This window comes from Panthera onca, chromosome F1 (assembly GCF_046562875.1).
Source record: "Panthera onca isolate mPanOnc1 chromosome F1, mPanOnc1 haplotype 2, whole genome shotgun sequence".
Taxonomy (NCBI): domain Eukaryota; kingdom Metazoa; phylum Chordata; class Mammalia; order Carnivora; family Felidae; genus Panthera; species Panthera onca.
This window is the reverse complement of record NC_138355.1, coordinates 16,961,348-16,982,064: the sequence shown is the minus strand read 5'-3', so window position 1 is coordinate 16,982,064 and position 20,717 is coordinate 16,961,348. Positions and strand designations below refer to the sequence as shown.

General features: G+C 41.4%; 1 long non-coding RNA gene across 4 annotated transcripts in view; it reads right to left on the bottom strand.

The window, feature by feature from the left end:
• LOC144614956 (uncharacterized) overlaps positions 1–20,717 on the bottom strand; it is a 42,168-nt gene that overhangs the window by 8,976 nt on the left and 12,475 nt on the right. The window lies entirely within an intron of this gene.

Here is a 20,717-nt window from a genome sequence, read left to right as displayed (position 1 = left end):
ATTTTCTTGTTTTCTTCTTTCTTCTTTTCAAAAGCAATTTTTGGCAGTGGCTGGTTTGAGAAGGATCGGGTTGAAATGATGGTGTTGACTCTCCATTCACTGACACAAATCCCTCACCATCCAAAGGGGCTAGATACTGCAGTGAGACAGAAGTTTCCCATTGCCAGGTCTATTATGCAATTGAGATGGACTCTTCAGTGATTTTTCTGTCCTATCCAGATGTCTCAATCCAAACAGAATGAGAAAATCAGAGAAGTCTCTGTTAGGGCAATCAGTTAGAGTTGACTGGCAGTTATGTCTAATCTTGCAATATTGGCTGAGGGCTCCTTTATTACCTGCTTCTCCTCTCTGTTCCAGGAGCTAGATCCATTTTAGACAGCTGAGAACTGGGACACACTACTTGCTGCAGGCAGAGCCCCAATATGTGAAAAAGTCAGGCCGAGGCAGGCAGGGGAAAGGACTAATACCATTGCTAATAGTGTGTGCCTCACACACGGGGCTTTCATTATTTTCATAGGCTATGTATCTCTTCTGTCTCCATCCCCCCAATCCTGAAACACCTCCACTGTGCTCTCTGCACCCCATGGTCTATTACCAATAGAATCTCTTGTATTCTCAACTTTTTTTCCGAAGTTACTGTATAGAAACCTGGTTCTTCCCTGAGGAGACTTTTTCTACTGGAGTAGTCTCAAACAGTAGCTGTCATCTCTCTCATGCCTCCTGAATCCAGGATAAAAGTAGACTAGGTTTCCTCAGTGCTCCTCATTGCCGCTTCTAAGCCATTATCTCTAAAATTCTCCAGCTTTAAATCTGTATCATTAGTCTCTTATCACCCCTGCCTCTCCTTGCTGTAAACATCTACCAGTCTCTTGTTCATTTTCCTCAAGTTTCAAAGATTCTAGTTTGTGACTCACTCTAACAACACGCTTGTCTTAATTCTTAGTGATTTCAATTCCATGTGGATGATACTTTCAACACTGCCCTCTTTGTCCTTCTAACCTCTCCAGTGATTTTGTCCTCCGCCCTATCTCTGCCTGTCTCCCCAGGGTCAATCCTCAGTCCCTGTCATTATTATCACAATATACAACCATCCATGATCTCAAATCCAAACATCCCACACTCTGTCCTCCATCTACTCTCTTTCAAGATCACTCTCTATAGAGGCCACCTGCAATAATCCATCAATCCCACTAGGACCTACAATCAATTAATTCCATCATCTGTTTACTGTCTCTCTCCCTCCATGTCCTCACTTCCCTCACCTTATTTAAATGCCATGATCTATCATTATAAACATGCCCTCCACCTCCCGCTTCTCTCTCAATTTATCATATTTAGCAAAACCCAGCCTTGGAAAAATCCAATTCTCCTCCTACTCTGTGCCTGCACCCAAGAAGTTGAACATAACCAGGAAAACAAAAAACAAAAACCACTATTAGGCTGACAGGAACCATGTATTTTTAAAAATGTTTTTTTGAGGGGTGCCTGGGTGGCTCAGTCGGTTGAGCGTCCGACTTCAGCTCAGGTCACGATCTCGCGGTCAGTGAGTTCGAGCCCCGTGTCGGGCTCTGGGCTGATGGCTGAGAGCCTGGAGCCTGCTTCCGATTCTGTGTCTCCCTCTCTCTCTGCCCCTCCCGCCGTTCATGCTCTGTCTCTGTCTCAAAAATAAATAAACGTTAAAAAAAATTTTTTTTAAATGTTTGTTTGTTTATTTAGAGAGCAAGAGAGAGAGAGAGTGGGGTAGGGGCAGAGAGAGAGGGAGGGAGAGAGAGAATCCCAAGTAGGTTCTGCACAGTCAGCATGGAGCCCAACTTGGGGTTTGACCTCATGAACCATAAGATCATGACCTGATCCAAAATCAAGAGTCAGATGCTTAACTGACTAAGCCACCCAGGCACCCACTGACAGAAACCATTTCAAGTTAACGATACTGGACCTCAAATAGACCCGGTAATACTACTGCTTTTCTATAGTCCATTCAATCTTGCATTCTTCTAGATGACGACTTCAGACCTCCATGTCTCTTCCCTCATCCTCATTCTCAAATGGTGAATTGTATCCTATTTCATTAAGAAAATAGAAATAATCAGAAAAGAAATTCCCTTAGCTCCTATCATCTCAAATACCAGCCTACAGCTTCTAGATCATATACTCTGCCTTCCCTGGTGTTTCTGTAAATGGACCATCTAAACTTCTAAGACAGGATCTCCACATAGGCACTGGATTCTACTCTCTTCTTTATTTGATTACAGCAATTCTCTCTTAACAGTATCATTAATTTTTACCTCTCAATTGAACCATCCCATCAACATATAAACATGCTATCTTCCTTCTAGCACTTGATCTATTATTTTTTTTCTTACCTATCTCAGTTAGTGGAAAGTCCATTCTTCCAATTGGTCAAGCCAAAACACATGGTCATTCTCAACTTCTCTCTTTCTCTCACACCATACATTCAGTCCATCAGGAAATCCTACTAGGTCTACTATCTTCAAAATGTCTCTAGAATCAGACTGCTTCTGACTACCTCTGCTATTATACCCGTCTGCCACCACCACCCAGCACCTAGATTATTACAATGGCTTCCAATGTGGCCTCCCTACTTCCATCCTTACACTCCTGTTAACTATTCCCAATACAGCAACCAAAGTAATCCTTTTAAACATAAGTCCCATCATGCCACCCCTTTGCTAAATAAACAAATAAATAAATACATAAATAAATCCACCCACCAGTTTCCAATCTTACTCAGACTAAAAGACTTAGGAGGCCCCTGATTACTGATCCTCTCTGCCAGCTCCCCATCCTGCTCTTACTCTGCCTTTCTCTCCAGCTCTCTACTTCATGCACTTTGCTACAGCTGCAGACTTCTTTGTTGCTTCTTGAAAATAATCAACAGGTTCCTTTATGGGTGCCTTTTCACTTGTTCTTCCCTCTGCTTGAAACACTCATCCTTCAGATGGTCACGAGGCTGAGCATCCTTCAGATGCTCACCTTCTTTAAAAGTCTGTGCTCAAATGTAACTTTCTCAGGGACTCTTGGCCTGACTATTCTACTTAAAACTGCACTCCTACAGGGCACCTGGCTGGCTTAGTCAGTAGAGCACTTGACTCTTGCTCATGGGGTCATGAGTCCTAGTCCCCCGTTGGGCATAGAGCTTACATAAAAACAAAATTGCACCCCCTCATACACAATTTCTGTTTTCCTCCCCTTAGTTTTCTCCATAGCACTTATCTTCTAATAACCTATATAATTAAAATTTTAATTTGTTTGCTATCTGTTCCATACACGCATACATGCGCGCCTGAAAGTGAGCTCCGTGAAGAAAGGAATTTGTCTGTTTTGTTCATAGTTACAAACCCAGTGCCCAGTAGAGTACCTGGTGCATTAGTACATGCTTAAATATTTGCTGAATAGATGATTTTAGCAACATAATTAGGGGTTTTATGATTTTGAGCCTATCCATGTGAGCAAGTCTAGTAGTACTGTAAGCTTCTTAATGCTCAGCATCATGCTATCTACTTTCCTGACTTCTCTCCACAGCACAAATCATGGCTTCCACAAGATGGGTTTCCACATTAAATCGCTACTGAATTGAACTGCACTGTAATATTACCCCATTCAGCTACATCCTTCCCAAATTCCTGATTTTTGGAACCTCAGAGAGATAATAGGAGGATTGGTGTTATATTAAACTACTAAGTTTCAGAGTCACTTATACACAGCAAAAGCCTATTGGGGCACTTGTAGAGTATTGCTCTTGAAATTTATAAATAATTCCCACCTTATTAAGTTAGCTGTCTCATGCTAAGTTTTCTCCCTATCTAGTAATTTAGTTACCAATAAAAATGACTTAACCAACCGACATAGTTATTGGTTAAGTAAACTACTTACATAACAAATATAATAGATCACAAAATGCATAATAGCTCAAACACAGTAAATTTTTTTTTTTGCTTGTAGAGTACAGAAAAGTAAACAAATTAATAGGGGTAGTCTTTCACCAGGCAGTCAGTCTAACGGAACTTCTAACTTCAACATGCAGCTTCCACAGTTACCCTAGAAGTTGTCTCCATTCTAGCCAACCACAAAAGGACAAGAACATACAGGAGCATACAAGAGAGGTTTTTATGGGCCAGTCCTAACAATGATACATCACTTCCACAAATATTCCACTGGTAGAACTCAGTCACACAGCTACATCCAACTGCAAGGAACACTAGGAAGTATAATCTAGCTAAGTGCCCAGGAAGTAGAGTTGCCAGATTTAGGGAAAACAAAAACAAAAACAAAAACAAAACAGGTCACCCTATATTTACCTGCAATCCTACCAGGAATAAGAGAACATTTCTGTTGAAAAGATAATATCCAAATAAGAAAGGAGAATGAGAGTTCATTATATATTCTTAATATGTCCCAGTAGTATGATAACATCTATCTCAGAGTACTCAAGACCAGTTTCCAACAACTCAAGATCGGTGTGATTGTAGATCACAGTTGAGGACCTTGTAACTCATCCATCTAAAGTAGATTCATCCAATGACTATTTACTGACCTAATTTATTTCTCTGGCAAAATGACCTTATATGTTGCTAACAGGAGATAGAAGATGGCAGAGAAGAGACAATAGATTTTAGCAACCTTTTCATGACCTTCCACCTGAATACCATCAACTCTCCTTAGCTATCTTCTCTCCCTACTAAGATAATCATTTTGACATACCTTTACCCCCAGGAAAAATAATTATCCTGACAATTTTTATACAGGCAGGCACTGTTTATCTGCAAGGGGCCTCCAGCTAGGATCCTACTGACTAGGTAATTCAGGGAATGCTAAGTATGGTTGACATAATGAGAAGAATATCACTGTTCACAAGAGTGGGACTAAATTTTTTTTGATAGATTCAGTCTCAGCTCTCAGTTAAAAACATTCAAGTTACATATTAGAGATGGGATGTTGAGATTTAGCAGTAAGAAAAAAATTACCAGCAAGCAAAACCTAATCAGGGCCTGATCACAGACATGACCCCAATACCCAACCTAATACCAGATCAGTCAAAGAATGCTGGACTACATTATTTAGTTTCTTATCTCTTCTAAACTTAAGAATTCTAGAGAGCTAACCTACTTATCAAAAAAGGTAGTGCACAATATGGTTTCTATTTTCATAACATTTTCCACATTTCTCTATTTTGATGTAGATCTATTTTTGCAGCTAACAAGCCTAACTGTGATATGAGACTATTCTGGGGACACTCAGTTTTCTCTTTCTCTAATTGGAGACACATTACCCTGTCCATTTGCCTCAAGAAGTTGGCATAAAAAGGGCCATTAATGGCCTTAATGAAGGAGGAAATCCAGTCTAAGGCAGGTATATCAAAATGGATGGCTTACTTAGAAGCTCCTCACAACGTCATCACCCCGAGTTCACTCGTGGGTTTCTTCTTAGAATTTCCCAAGAGCCCTGCCAACACTGGTAGGAGTTCATCATCATCCCCCCAACTAGAGCCAGTGGAAATGAAACACAGAGGGATGTCTTAATATAGTATATAAGTGAGGAGTCTTCTAAAACGTCAGAGGTCATTCAGCAACAAAGGCAGTATTGAAACGCATGAGTTTTGGCTGCTCCATTTTAAGAGATACTCAAGTCCATAAAGTGGGAGATTTGTTATTTGTCTCATTTGTTTTTCTGGGACAGATTTTTTTTTTCTAGGGCAGATTTTAAAATAAAACTTCAGAGCAAAAAGAAAAAGAAAAAAATCAATGTCCTATTAGTAGCATAGTTTTAATAAATACTGCTTTTGAGAAAGTTCTTCATCTATTTCCATATCCACACCATTGTCCAGGAGTGTTTATTAGGCTCTACTTGCAAATACTTCTATTCCATCTGACTCATAGAGAGTTAAGCAAATCTACATGCAAGAATTTGCTATCTAAATCGTACTACAGATCCACTCATAGGCAGAAAGGTGTAGCTTTAGAATATTTCCACTGAGTTAAAATTCAACAGGGAATAAAGAAACGCCTCGCATCATTTGTACCAGGGACATGCAAATCAAAACCACAGTGAGATAACACTGCACACAAACTAGGATGGCTAACTTTTTTTTTAATGGGAAATTATCGTTGGCAAAGATGTGGAGAAATTAGAACCCTCATACATTTGCTGGTGGGAATCTAAACTTGTGCTGTTGCTGTGGATAACAATTTGGTGGTTCTTCAATAAGTTAAACATAGAATTAGCATATCACCCAACAAGCAATTCCTCTCCAAGGTATATTACTCCCGCCCCCCAAATTAAAAATAGGTATGCCAAAAAACCTGGCACACAAGTTCCATAACAGCATATTCACAATGGCCAGAGTGGAAATGACCCAAATTTCCACCACCTGATGAATGGATAAACAAAAGGTGACATATACATAGACTGAATATTACTCAGCCGTAAAAAGGAATGTACTACTGACATGTGGCAACATGAATGAGCCTCAAAAACATTGCGCTAAGTGAAAAAACCTAGATATAAAAGGCCACAGATTGTATGACTCCATTTACATGAAATACACAGAATAGATATATCCATAGAGACAAAACCCAGTTGCCAGGAACTGGGCAGAGGGAGGAAATGGGGAATGACTGCTTAATTGGTATGGGGTGTCTCTTTGGGATGATGAAATATCTTGGAACTAGATAGAGGTGATGGTTACCAACATTGTGAATGGACTAAATACCACTGAATTGTACACTTTAAAATGGTTAATTCTATGAAACCAATATTGCACTATATATTAAGCAACTATAATTTCAATAAATAAATAAATGGAATAATAAAGCAATAAAGCAAATATCCTATCAGTTTATGAAATAAAACATTCCAATTGTCTTTGAAAAAAAAATGGTTAATTCTATGTTATATGGATTTTACCTCAATAAAAGAAAGTGGGGAAAAAAATCCAACAGGGAGGGCACACCTAGGTATATACACACCCCATCACCAACAGCCCTTGTCAGGGGCTTGGCAGTCTGAATTTCAGGTTGAGATGGGGCACAGTTGTTCTTTGGCCTTGTCAGGGCCTTGGTCAGCTTTGTGCACCCACAGCCCTGAGCCTGGAAAAGAGCAGGGTTGAAACAAGCCTTCTTCTGTGACCCTCAGAGTTCTGAGCAGGTGATGTTCTCTTCTGCAGGAAGCTGATACTAGATGCAGGCTGTGCTTTTTATACACAACGATCAGCCTGTTTCAAGAGCTCCTACCATTTACGTATTCCTCTCAAAGCCCAAGAAGCCTCAGCATTGTTCCAGGGCTCTCCTCTGGGCTATTCCCCACGGGAGTAAAGTCTTGATTTCTGCATCCACAGCAGTGTTTCTGAGCAGTCCCACGCCTATATCATTTCCACTGATATTTGCCCAATGTTTAGACGATGTTACCTTAACATTCCCTTTCATTGTCACACTCTTGAGTCCTTGATTATTAACATTTATGCAACAGTACTTGAATTCCAGACACTGTTTTTAAACTTTGCAATAACCTGACAACTATTGGGGGAGATTAACCACCCTTATTCATCACTTTATACTGAGCCCAGAAGCAAAGGATTGAAGAAACATGTCTGGCATGTCATAGGCTCTTAATAAATGGAACATCTTCCAGAGAGCATTTTCTGTCTGGAAATTTCTAAGATTGCAGTCTATGCACAGGCTAATCTTATGCAAATCACTTATCAAAAGCGTATGCTAAACTCATTCACAGGGACTCCTCTTTTGCATGCAGTGCTACTTCAAACACCCTTGGAAGAATTCTCATAGGGACCACAGCTCAAGGGAGGCACTGTTATCATAGGCATTCTCTCACTTAACCTGGTAGCACTAAATACTATATATATATATATATATATATATATATATATATTTTTTTTTTTTTTTTTTTTACTGATTCATTTAACAAACATTTCCTGACAACCTTCAGAATACTATGCCTGGCATTAGGAAGAAGAAGAAACAAAGACGTAAGTTCAAAGAACTCAGATATTTCATCCTCTATTCGAAAAGGTCCATTCCTAAACCTGGAAGAAAAATAACAGAAGAAACTCTCAATAGGTCAGTAGGCTGCCATCTCAAGGCTCAGTTTCCAAGTCAGAGTCCATTTTTCTAGTGTTACCTCTTCTGATTGTCCCTGTTCAACTCTAATCAATGAAGGTGATGCTTCATTTGCATCTGTGACTTCATTACTTTGTGAGTGTGCGTGTGCATGTACTCACAGAGATACCTTCATAACTTTCCATACATTTCATATGTAGGTATGGGAATATACACATACCTTCTTATCTTTCTTTCCAACAAGCTTTTGAAGGAGTAGTGGTTACACCCTGTATCACCTTTTTTTAATATAGCCTACCCACCTTTGTTCCCATGCTCACACTCAGCATCAGGTATGGACTATATACCTACTAGGGTCTCAGGAAGGGCTGGTGGAGGTGCCTGGATGGCTCAGTCAGTTAAGCAGTAAAGTGTCTGACTCTTGACTTCTGGTTCAGGTCGTGATGTCACATTTTGTGTGATCCAGCCCCACATTGGGCTCTACACTGTCAGTGTCAGCAAGGAGCCTGCTTGGGATACCTTCTCTCTTTCTCTCTCTCTCTCTCTCTCTCTCTCTCTCTCTCTCTCTCTGCCCCTCTCCCACTCATACTTGCACTCTTTCAAAATAAATAAACATTTAAAAAAAAGAAGGGCTGGTGAACTAACTGGGAAGTAAGGGATTAATGCTGGTCACGTGACATTGTAGTTCCTTCCTCCTTGAAAAGTAGTAGCTATTCAACAACTTCATACTCAACATTCACGAAGCCCTTCATGGCTTTTCAAAACCTTCTACCTATATTATCTCATTCCATTCTCACAACAATGGGTAGCCAACAGTGGGTAGAGTGATTTCTCCATTTTATGATGAATGAAACTAAGAACCAGAGAAGAAACTAACCTGATTAGTAAGCAAGTTGTGCCACAAGTTTTTTGTTTGCCCCCTGATCCCATCTCTACCTTTTCCACTCTGCCCTTTCCCCTAGGAGGCAATCTCTATGGCCAGCATCAAAAGCTCCTTTGCTCTCTGCCTTCCAGTTGGATTTGGCCAGTGGAAGGACATAAGGAGAGAAGGTAGAAGGAGAGTGAGGTTGGGATTTATTCCTCTAGCTCCCTTCCTGTTGGTTAACTATAATTTGTTTGCACTCTTTAAGTGATGGTCACAGATCCTCCCAGGTGACCTCCACATATTTCTACTCCCTCCTACCCCAGTAACCACTCCTGCCCCTGCTTTGTCAGTAATGGCTCCCCACTCTGGTTTTCCTGGGGACTCTTGCACCATCACTTGTTTCCCTGAACCTACCCACACCTTTGTAAATAGTCTATTAAGCATTCTTCAATTGCCCAGTGTAGATTAGCCACTAGCCTTGCTAAGATCCTAAGCAATATATATCAGTCCTATTCACACCTTCTAACTCTTGCTCAACCCTTTGAAGTCCCAATCTAAACAGGTGCTCATTTTGAGGTTACCAATTTTGAGGAAAGAACATTGTCACATCACACTGGGCAGCCCCTGCCTGCTACACTTCAAGACCTTCCAGGAATACAAATACTCCCAAACCAAGCATGCTCACTCTGCTGGTGAGATGTGGAGCACAACAGTCTGTACCTGCAGACAGCTGTAGCTTTCTCTCAGTAAACAAGTCAGACCCAGCTGCTGGGACATTAGTGGAGGCAAGACAATGACTCATCAGAGAAGCTGCAGTCACTTGACCCCCTGTGACTCAGACACATTTTGTTGTCAACAGGGCGCTTAGCTGAATAAAAGCTGAATAAACCATTGCTCTGCCTCAGCCAGGTTCCTGGCAATCAATGAGTTACAAGGCACTAGGAATATTAGTCCATTTGGTCCTATCCTCAAATATTGTCTCCGACAGTCCTCCAGTGTCCCTCTGCCATCCCACCTCTTTCCACTTCACCCAAAACTAAAGCGTATTTGCTGAAATGACACAGAGAGAGGTGCACATGGGCTGTACTTCCAAAATAACAAGTACACGACCACAAGCCAGCACTGCACTTTGCTTTAATCATTTTGTGCTGCACGGTATCTATGACTCCAAAGTCTCATTTCTCTTGTCTTCCAATTTTAGCTTTAGCCAAGAACTCAATTTGAGAGGCAAGTACCCTCAGCTGACTGCCTTCTAATCCAGACTCTTCCCCAATTTCTTTCTTAGTTGAGATTCCTTCAGGTTTTGTAAGTTTAAGACCTATACTATTGACGGGGCCTTAAAAAATTTTTGATATAATAGCTAGATATCGTGTTGAACAAAAGCATGCTCAATGAAACAACACTGAGTAAATTACAAGGTGACAAGCATGTGCTAAGGCCTTTGCTTTGGTTAATTCATTCAATTATCTTAGTAACCATCTGAGATTGCATGTGTGTGCATGCGTGCATGTCTTGCAAGTGAAGACAGGTTTAGATTTAAGTGATTTAGCCAAGGTCACACAGTTACTGGTGAAAAAGGAAACACTGAGCCGACATCTACCTGTCCTTCAGTTCCATACACAACCATTTTCCTGCTTCTGTATATATTTAACCATTTAATTTTCAAAATTCATAGCTCTTCCCCTCTAGATAAAAATTCTCAAGAGAAGCTAAGACATGCCCTGTTATTTTTTTTTTCAATTAAGTTTAGCACTCATTTATTGAGTACCTACTCTGCACCAGCCACTATGCAAAGTACCAGGGGCAGGCACAAAGGTGGGAAATATAGTCTCTGCTTTTCAAGAGATCACAATCTAATCAGAGAAACTTCTGAATTTCTTTTAAGGCTCTTGGTTTCCCTTGGGCCTTGGTATTCTATATGAGTGGATTTTTGCCTTTGTTTATGTTAATCTCATAGGTAAGGGATTTCTGCTTCATATACAGCAACTGCAACTGAGAGAACAGGATAGGTGACAACCTGTGTATTTATTCAAGGAAGAAAGAAATGAAGGAAAGAGAGGAGGAGAAGGAAGAGGAGAAAGAAGAGAAGGAGACGGAGATGAAGACGAAGAAAAGAAGGAGGTGGAAGAGGAGGATGGGAAGGAAGGGAGGAGGTGGGAGAAGGAAGAAAGGAAGGAAAAAGGAGAAAGCAGAGGGGAAGGAAGGAAGGAAGGGAAAAAGAATCAGTGCATTGGCCTAATGCCTAATGTTTGAAATAGGAACAATCTCCAAAAGTCCATGGCATGAGATCATTACACATACATTGCAAAATCATTCAATAAGCATCTCTTGAACACTTATGATAAGCTATGAGTAGTGTCTGATGCTGGTGATACAGTTACATAAGACTCTTCTCACTCTCAAGGACTCATGGTATAATGGTCAGAAAGACAATAAATTAATAATTACAGCTCACTTGAAGAAAAGCCGTGGTTACAGCTATCACAAGATCCCATGGGAAAACAGGAGAAGAGAATCTAATGAAAAGGGGTAGTAAAGAAAGAGCTGTAACAGGAATGAACTGATGCTTGAGCTAAGACCTGAGGTGAAGTGGGAGTTAGAAAAGAAAAGAAGGGGAGATTTAGAAGAAAATTCCAGGACAAAGGTCAGGTCTACAAAGGCAGGGAGGTAAAAAAGCCCCAGGACTTTTGGTGGAAACCACTGAACATATGTCTGATATTCACATCATTAAAGTCACCCCAGGACTTACTTTTTTTTAATTTAATGTCTTAAAAAGATAATACAAACATGGTTCAAAATTAAAACAAAATGATACCTATTTAAAAATCTTGTTCTCATTCCTATGTCTATCCTCCTCCACTTCCCATATTCCCATCTCCATCCCATAGGTAACTAAAGATCTTCCTTGACTTCCAACGGGGTTACACCCCAATAACCCATTGTAAATCAAAAATATTGTAAGTTGAAAATGCATTTAATACACCTACCCTACTGAACCCCATAGCTTAGCCTAGCCTACCTAAATGCCCTCAGAACATTTACATTAGCCTACAGTTGGGCAAAATTATCTAACACAAAGCCTTTTATAATAAAGTGTTGAATATCTCATGTAATTTATTGAATACTATACTGAAAGTGAAAAACAAAATGGTTGTACAGGTACAGAAAGGCTGTTAAGTGGTGTATTGGTTGTTTGATCGTGATTGTGTGGCTGTCTGGGAGCTGTGGTTCACAACTCAAAATTCAAAAATATGGCCAAGTACATACTCAAAATTCAAAGCACAGTTTCTCGGGGCACTTGGGTGGCTCAGTCAGTTAAACATCTGACTCTTGATTTCAGCTCAGGTCATGATCTCATGGTTTGTGAGTTCAAGCCCCATGTGGGACTGACAGCTTGGGATTCTCTCTCCCTCTCTCTTTCTGCCTGTGCCACCCCCCCCTCAAAATAAATAAACTTTAATTTTAAAAAAGTTTTCTCCTGAGGCACCTGGGTGGCTCAGTTGGTTGGGTGTCCAACTTTGGCTCAGGTCATGATCTCACGGTTTGTGAGTTCGAGCCCCGCATCAGGCTCTGTGAAGACAGTTTGGAGCCTGGAGCCTGCTTCAGATTCTGTGTCTCCCTCTCTCTCTGCACCTTCCCCGCTCACACTCTGTCTCTCTCTGTTTCAAAAATAAACAAACATTAAAAAGTTTGTTTTAATTTTTCTCCTGAATGCATAAGGTGAAAAAATCTTAAATCGAACCATCATAAATCAGGGACCATCTTGTACTCATATAATCTGGTATATATTTTTCCACTGCTTCTTTATGAGATAAAAAGCCATACAACCAAATATACACAAATAAATAAGGACTTTCTAAACACACATGCACTTTTTACTAAAGCATTGTATTACTTGGGAAAGGTAAAATATTATACATTTTAATATCTGAAGAACTGGTTTTCATGGATTATTATTATTAGCCTTCATGGATGAAGTGCCTCCTACATACTTTACACCTAATGGTCATACAGTTTCATTTTATAGATGAAGAAAAGTGAGATTTGGAAAGGTCAAGTAACTTGTCAAGTTCAGATTACCAGAGAATGGCAGAACCAGGAAGATGTCCCCTCCTCTAGCATCCTATTTTGGGAAAATGGTGCTACCATTCACCTAATTACTTAAGATAGAAACCTGAGTATCCCTCACTGCTCATATCCAGTCAATCACCAAGTCTTATTGGTGTGGACCCCTCATTATCTTTCAACTCTATCCCCAACACCAGCTTCTTTATGGTCCTCATCATCTCTCACCTGTCAATGACACTGACTTTCTAACTAACCTTTTACTTTCTAGGCTGATGTCCCCTCCTACTTATCCTCCATTCTGCTGCTAGAGCAATCATTCTAAAATACAAAGGTATGCTAAAAGTTGCTAAAAGTATGAAACCTGACTCCTGTGTATGGCATGGTTGGGCCTGGCCCCTGCCATATTCTCCTGACAGTCCCACTACATAACTTATGATACACAAAAACCAAACCACTCCAAGTTTCTAGAACTTTCCAGCTCTCTCCTTCTCTGGGCTTTGCCCAGCTGAGTCCTCTTGTCCAGAACACTCTTTCTTGTAAAACTCTGCATCTTTCAGCTCATGTGATACTTTTTCTGGAAGACTTTCTTGACTCTCCCAAGCAGACCTGCACATTCTTCTCCTGTACTCCTAGTGTTTTTTGTTTATACCTGTACAACAGCAGTCACTTCACAGTAATGAATGGTTTATGTGGTTTCCACACTAATCTTCACATTCTTTAAAGAACCACTTACCTTCTAATTTTAGATCCATAGTGCTTAGCACAATGCCTATCATATAAGACTTCAATATATATTTATGAGCATTTGTTGTATAACAAATTCCAAAACTCGTATCTTTTCATTCATAATTCCATACTGTCTCCCTAAATAGCCCATCACTACCACAGGGAATTACTTGAATTATAGCAGCATGATACAATCTCAGCAGAGGGCAGTAGAGGGAGCAAAGGAGGGTCCTGTGAAACTCTGAGTTATTATGAGAGCATAGTGAGTCTTCTGGAATAGGAGACTCTAGTGACCCTGCAACAAAGGAAACAAGATCAAAAAAGGTAAATTTTACCTACTTCCTTACCTTGCCTTTGCAGTTCCAGGCTCAGGCAGATGTATTTGAAATTTAGGCTTATCTACAGTCTGAATATGCCCAATCTCGTCTGAAATTTAGGCTTAATAATCTTGAATACTAATCATGAGTTCACTACTCTTATGCTACCATAAGCAGTTAAAAAAGGAACTAAACATTAAGGGCCCTAAATTCTAGAAAATATTGGCACCACAGGTTTGGGTTATATAAGGAGAAATTCCCCTATTCTAAACTTAGGTTCCAAATTAGGTATAGTTTTAAATTTTAGGTGAATGTGAGACTCACCTAGGCAGTTTTTTAAATGCAATTTTCAGTCCCACCAAAGAGTTTCTGATTCATGGGGCCCAGAAATCTTTTCTGATGATGTAGGTTATACTAGGCAGTGGTCTCCAAACCTTTTTTATTATGTACCCCAAGCATTTATTTTATTTATAAATTATATCATGTATTTCTACACTTACACATAAAACGTACTCAAAGTAGAAATGTTAAAAAGGTTAAGATGAAAATAAATCTAAATAGAATCTGTAATCCTGTCTTTCCACACATCTATGAGTCATTTGTGCATCCCTACTACAGAGTCTGCCCATCAATAACATGAGCATCTTTTTTAATCATTTCAAGGGCCTCCATTGGGAAGATATCCAACTACAAAAATCAAAGAAACATCTATTAAGGTGTACCTTCTGCGTACCGGGGACTATGCTGGACCACTTCACCCATATTATCTCTAATCCTCCTCCAAACCCCTGTAAGATTCATGCATTATTCATGTCAATTACATATGAGATTGACATTCCATGAGATTCATGTAATTTGCCTAATTTCTCCTTGATCATAAATGATGAAAAAGCAATTTGAATCCAAGTCATGTTTTTCACTATATTGTGTATATAAGTTAAGAGTATATTTGGCTGCAAGTAACAGAAATTCAATTTCAGTGATCTAACTAAATAGTGGTTTATCTTTTCCTGTAACAAAAAGTCTGCGTGTATGGAATCAGGGCTGGTAAAGAGAATCTAGGATGGTACCAGAGATACAGGTTCCTTCTCTTTTTCTGTCCTACTATCTTTAGCAAATGGTTTTTGCTAAAGTCACAAAATGGCTATCCCATCTCCAGGCATCACAGCCAAGTTCCTAGCAGAAAATAAAAACTGCAGAGGGGACAAAAGGCAAAATGTGAAAGCTGAAAGAAACTTACCAGATGACTCAGCTTTAACAAGAAGCTTCCCAGAAGCTCCACTTGGTGACTTGATCTTACATCTCACTGGTCAGAACGGTGTCACAAGGCTACCCTTGTGCAAGTTGCAAGCTGAGTATTTTAAGCTGTACATAATTGGGACAAAGTTGGATTTCTCTTACTTGAGAAAGAGAGGACAGATTTGGGGGAGGAAACCCGGAACATCTGCCACATTGCTTCTGTTGCCTTAACCCCACAACCGCCACAGCACTGTAACTGCTGCATAAAATAATACAGCCTTAGCATTCCAGGAAGAGAATATTTTCAAATCATATAGTCAAGACATGGTCCATGTCAACATCCATGTCAACATCCAGTAATCCAGTCATGACCAGGTTATTATTCAGAGTCTGCTTGAAACTTCCAGAGATGGGAAAACTTGTGACTTTGCTTTGTAATCTATTCTAATTGAGGGAGGCTTTAATTGTTGGAACTTCTATTTCTAGTCATAATCACAATGTATCACATTTACATTTTTACATTAGCTCCTTAGGACTAGGGGCTTATTCATCTCTGTACCTAGTACAGTTGATCACCACAAAGAGGTGACTCAAGAAAAAAATTTGAGGAATAAATTGAGAAATCTCTTCTTCATATTGAAATTAATGATCCTTCTAGCCATTTAAAAAAAAAAAAAAACAAAACAACTTTTCACTCACAGGCCCATCCCATTCAACTACACTGTCATGTTAGGTTAATAAGCAGCATCAAGAGTGAAATATTAGGGTCACATCCCAGGAGATGGTCAGGATATACCAGAAGCCCTGCAGAGCTCTGGAAATAAGCACTGATCCAGGAAGAGGTGAATGTGCTTCAGGGAACAGCTTGTGATCTTGAGCCACACTGCTGAGAAGAAATGGGGCTCCTGCAGGACAGTCCCCAACCGAAAATTCACCACCCTCCCCCTTTCCTCCATTAACCTGAGTTTCCGTCACTGCCTCTGGTAAATTTTTGCTGCCACAATGACCAGGAAATCAAAGAAAATGAGGTCTGCGCATATGTGTCTATGTGTATCTGTCTCCAGGGCAACGCTTTCTCTTCTCCAGGGCAACAACCTCTCAACCTGGACCGAAATTGCTGCATATCTTGGTGTGTTCACATACACAACTAGTTTTTACTCCCAAGTGAAACGTTTAGAGGTAAACAGACTAAGTGGTGATGTAAGTTCACAAGTTTCAAGAAAGTAGGACGCAATGGCTGAGAGGTAAGATCTGCAGTCAGGCAGGACAAGAGCTGGTCTTGTGATGACTTACCCTCCCTAAGCTTATGTTTCTTCACCAGTAAAGCAGGGATAGCAGCATCACCTACCTCATGAGATACAGCCTGTCAAACACCTACCACCATGCCTGGAATAGAATATGTCTGGTAAATATCAGCTAATCTTGTCACCATCACCCCCTGGGCCCCTGGGGTTGACACCAGTTCTGATCCTTCCACAGGCACTTTCTCTAGTTCTGACCCTCAAGATCATACTTGTCTCTCACTCTTCCTCCTCAGATCCCTCCAACCCATGCTTAGCTGACTCAGTGTTCCAGGCCTTCGGAAAAGGAAGGCCCCCTTTTTTTTCTTTTGACTGGGGGCCTTGTCTGCACTTGGCTCATAAACTTACTAGTATCCCCAGGTTCCCTTCTCAGAAATTATCTCACTGTTTCCCTGACTCTGGATGAGCACTGTCTGGGTACCTCCAAATTGGCTTTTTGCTTCCTTTGTTTTACTCTTCTCCAACTTTTTCATGTGGTGAAAACAAGGATCCAATTCTTCTTAATAAAAAAGATTAAAAAAAAAAACATTTTATAGCATGTTACCACTTACTAAATCCTTCCACCTAATAAATCTCATTTTATCTTTGCAATAGTGCTGCAAAGGACTATTATCCCCATTTTAAAATGTTTATTTATTTATTTTTGAGAGAGAGAGAGAGAGAGAGAGAGAGAGAGAGAGAGAGAGGCAGAGAGAGAGGGAGACAAAGAATCTAAAGCAGGCTCGCGCTGTCATCACAGAGCCCGACACAGGGCTCAAACTCACAAATCGTGAGATCTTGACCTGAGCCAAAGTCAGATGCTTAACCAACTGAGCCATGCAGGCACCCTATCCCCATTTTAAAGATTAAAGAAACAGATTCAGACTTGCTCAAGGACCCAAAGGCGGTCAGAATAGTTGTGAGATTGAAACTCTGATGCTTTGAAACTCATGGTTTGGTCTCTGTGCCATCTTGACTCAGTGCATAGGCCACTATGGGTTGGGTAACCTGGAGAAGAGATACATTACCAAAGTCTCCTATCTTGCCACAAACAGGTGTGCTGAGACCTATAAAGTCTGCCTTCTATCTTTTCACTGTCTCTATAACAATATGAGCTAGACATGTTAGTATAAGCTGATGGCAATGGAATAGCCCAGCTTCTTTTCTACTACAAGAATTACTCCCCAAAGTATGCATAAAGTATGTATTGCATACCCAGAATATATTCAATGCCATAGAGAATATACAGAGAGCTCAGATCTAGTCCACGGCTCCCCAAAGCTTCCAATCTAGTCAGGGACTAAGAACATAGAACAATACATAGTTAATTGTTAACTAGGATACTGAGGTTGTAAATGCTATAACTCAGAGGAAAGATAGATTTACAAAGTCTAAAATAATAAGGGAAGGATTGATGGAGGTGAAGCTTCAACTGGAATGAGAGGCTGCATTATGAAAACAATGAGACCTGTGTGGATGGTCATAGATAATTCAGTATTTATCGTGCCAGGCATTTAGATACATAATCTCTCAGAATATTCAAAACAACAACACTGGAAGGCAGATGCTTTTATCCTTCCTTTATAGGTAAAGGAACTGAGAGTCAGAGAATTTAAGTAGTTTGCCCAATGTCACAAAGCTTTTTTTTATTTTTTTTAATGTTTGTTTATTTTTGAGAGAGAGAGAGACACACACACACTCGGAGTGTGAGCGGGGGAGGAGCAGAGAGAGGGAGACACAGAATCTGAAGCAGACTCCAGGCTCTGAGCTTTCAGCACAGAGCCCAATGAGGGACTGCAACCCACAAGCCATGAGACGACCAGAGCTGAAGTCAGACACTCAACCAACTGAGCCACCCAAGGTGCCCCTTAATGTCACAAAGCTTTAAGTGATGGATCCAGGACTTAAAATAAGGTTAATCTAATGTCACAAAGTTAGTGCTTTCTCTTCTACCTATGCTGTTTACCACTGACAGGTAAATCCAAAAGCTAAACAAACAAACAAACAAAAAACCCCAATGTTATTGGCTCAAAAAGAGGTCCCGTTGAGAGAAAGCAATGGTGAAAAGAGCAGTGGAACTAGAATCAGCACGCCAAATGTTACTAAAAATTCAGTTTCTTTTTTTAATTTTTTTTAACGTTTATTTATTTTTGAGACAGAGAGAGACAGAGCATGAACAGGGGAGGGGCAGAGAGAGAGGGAGACACAGAATCGGAAGCCAGCTCCAGGCTCTGAGCCATCAGCCCAGAGCCCGACGCGGGGCTCAAACTCACGGGCCGCGAGATCGTGACCTGAGCTGAAGTCGGACGCTTAACCGACTGAGCCACGCAGGCGCCCCTAAAATTTCAGTTTCTGATTTGTCTGGCACACGCCTAAATCCTTTCCAGTTTCCACATCTGGGGAAAATGGAGAAAATGCTAGCATCGATCTCCAAACTATTATAAATATGAAATGAATAAACATGTGGATGTGACTAACACATATTAAACACCCACTCTAAGAGTGAACTTTAAAAAGCAATTAAAATGCACATGACTCAGCACCTATATCATATTTCATCGGATTTACCTGAACTCATTTCAAACATTGTAGCATCTCCAAGTATTGCAGGGGGTGGGGAAAGATTTAGAAAGGGCAAAGAACCTTCTGGCATGCCTATCAGAGGTCCATAAGCCTTCAGAGCTATCAGTCTCTCTCTAAAGCTGATGCACCCAGGCTCCAAAGTGTCACCTCTCAGTGTTCTCTCCTCAGACCTAGGAGTTCAGGGGTGAGACCTCCCCCAAACAGAAAGCCAAAGACCACCTCCGTAAGAGCACCAAGCTGGGAACACAGCATATGCTCCATAAACAACAGTTAAATTTAACTGGATTCCCAAGGGCTCTAAAAGCAGCCTCGAAGATTAACCATTCTGTAGAATCAAGTAATAAATGGGGATGTCACCATGCCTGAAGGACATAGGCTCATAATGTGCGGGACTAGGGCAGAAATTCCTATTCTGGCTCCTCCTCTGCGTTCCATGGCCAAAGGACTGCAAAGGATTTCCTAGGAGGAAAGTGCTCGGGCTTCCTGGTCATGGCTGAGTGTGCCAGAAGGGGCCTCTCATCACCTGGCCAGCGACAGCTGTTTAAGCTGGAGGTATCTTAGGAAGAAAAGTGTCCTTTTATGAGATACATGGCTTTCTTACTAACAGGTTACATTTACTAGTCCAAAGCTAGTACAGAATTTTGGTTTATGACTTGAGGGAACAAAAAAATTACCACTTTCTATTTATGTAATTATAGCTCATGCTTTTTTTTCCCCAACAGCTCAAAGTATTTGTTAGTTATTCTCTCATGAATTCTTAAAAATTTAGAAATGCGCTGGTTCCGGAAGATGGCGGCGTAGGAGGACGCGGGGCTCACAGCGCGTCCTGCCGATCACTTAGATTCCACCTACACCTGCCTAAAGAACCCAGAAAACCGCCAGAGGATTAGCAGAAGGGAGTCTCCGGAGTCAAGCGCAGACTAGAGGCCCACGGAAGAGGGTAGGAAGGGCGGCGAGGCGGTGCGCGCTCCACGGACTGGCGGGAGGGAGCCGGGGCGGAGGGGCGGCTCGCCGGCCAAGCAGAGCCCCCGAGTCTGGCTGGCAAAAGCGGAGGGGCCGGACAGACCGTGTTCCGACAGCAAGCGCGACTTAGCGTCTGGGAGGTCATAAGTTAACAGCTCTGCTCGGAAAGCGGGAAGGCTGGAGGACAAAGGGAGGGAGAGCTGCTGAGCCCCCGGACAGCAGAGCTCAGCTTGGCGGGGAACAAAGGAGCCAGCGCCATCTCCCCCGCCCATCCCCCAGCCAAAATCCCAAAGGGAACCAGTTCCTGCCAGGGAACTTGCTCGCTCCGCGCAAACACCCAACTCTGTGCTTCTGCGGAGCCAAACCTCCGGCAGCGGATCTGACTCCCTCCCGCTGCCACAGGGCTCCTCCTGAAGTGGATCACCTAAGGAGAAGCGAGCTAAGCCTGCCCCTCCAGCCCCCGTGCACCTTGCCTACCCACCCCAGCTAATACGCCAGATCCCCAGCAACACAAGCCTGGCAGTGTGCAAGTAGCCCAGACGGGACACGCCACCCCACAGTGAATCCCGCCCCTAGGAGAGGG